The sequence below is a fragment of the Bactrocera dorsalis genome, chromosome 2 (assembly GCF_023373825.1).
Source record: "Bactrocera dorsalis isolate Fly_Bdor chromosome 2, ASM2337382v1, whole genome shotgun sequence".
NCBI lineage: Eukaryota > Metazoa > Arthropoda > Insecta > Diptera > Tephritidae > Bactrocera > Bactrocera dorsalis.
In genome coordinates this window covers 54,980,824-54,982,471 of record NC_064304.1, presented here as the reverse complement: position 1 = coordinate 54,982,471, position 1,648 = coordinate 54,980,824, and positions in this window count along the sequence as shown.

The window sequence follows — 1,648 nt, the reverse complement described above, 5'->3', positions numbered from 1 at the left end:
CAGAGGGGAGAGTTAGTCCATTATTAGACGCGGCAACAAAAGTTGCTAATTCTCGGGTGATTCTCTTTTGCTGTCGCCCATTACCTTCACACGAGCAACTTGTGTTGCGCAACTCTGTTCGAGTTTTTTTCATTCTCTTTCACTTTACTTTAACCCATTGTCGTTTCTTTTTCCTTATAGGTATTTGGGCCACTCTATCACATATGTATATTAATCAGTTCTGTCAATTAAGAAATACATTTTATTTATAATTCAAAATTAAAACAAAGATTATATGACAGACTTTCACATATATCACCCTTTTCACTATCGTCTGAATCAATTTGTATGGCTCTCTCCATACATTTCACAATATCTTTAATTAATTCGATTTTTTTGTCATACTCCATTTTCTAAAATATTTATATTATATTATGTATATCTGTATACATATTTGCAAATTACTTACCAAAAGATGAAATTAGATTTTGAAAATATATTCAAAATATTAATTTCAAAAAAATATACGCAAATGCAACTATGTACTACGAAAGAAAGAACACGAATGCCGAAAAACGTCGCAGCAAACTGCTACGAATAAGAACACAAAGCGAGTTGCTGAACACTGGAAACTCGGCGCGATTCTCCTCTCCTCGTCGCCCCCTCGTCAATAAACCAAGAGTTGCCGCAACTTTTGTTGCCGCGTGTAATAAGCGAGTTAAGGAACGTATTCCTTATAATAGTAAAAGGCTAGCCACTGAAAAACGCTACTCCCTTCCCTTTCCTTCCTTATCGGCAAAATGTGTGCACAGTCAAAAACGTGGTAAAAACGCAGAAATCGGCCATCTTTGCTTTGTTTTCATTTGAACAATGTTGCCATTGCCCAATACGCATATATAGTTTTGAGCACATCTTTGTTTTCAATTACCATTTTTTACAATATAAAATATCAAAACTAAAAACAAACTATTAAAAATAGTTTATATATTTATAAATAAAAGCATTCGACTCTGATTTTGAGTTATTTTAAGAAAATTTCAAACATATTGAACAGATTGAATTATAAAAGTTTATAATTACTGCAGTATATCGATATTGGCAACCCTGCGTTGTGACAGAGCAATCAGCTGCGGCGTTTGCGGCGGCAAAATCCAAATGTCGCGGATTCTCACGTCATCGTCACGTCAGAGAGAAGGGAGTAGCGTTTTTCACTGTTCAGTTACATTGCGCACGATTCTGCGTTGTTCACTGTCTAGCCTATAAGAAACATGAAAACAACCTTGAGTTGGAACAATTGAAATGCACTATCACTACAACAAACAATTCTAAACAAACAACCTTGAGTTTGAATACCACAACAACCCTATCTTAAAACAAAGCAAATGTATCTAATAGGGCCCATACACGACACACGTGTGCGTTCGATCTGTGGGACTTCGTTTCGCCCATACACGACACACAAATCCATTTTCCATTCGTTCTTCACACAGTGAACATGTGCGACAGGCAAGCGGAACATTTCTTCGAATTTATTTCTAAGGTAGCAGGTAGGTTAATACGTTATTCCAACTTTTATATTTCTCAATTTTATTTTTAATGTATTTGTCATTTTTCGTTTGCCAAATTGCCAATTCATTTTTTATAAGATCAATATGCTTTAGAAACTTCA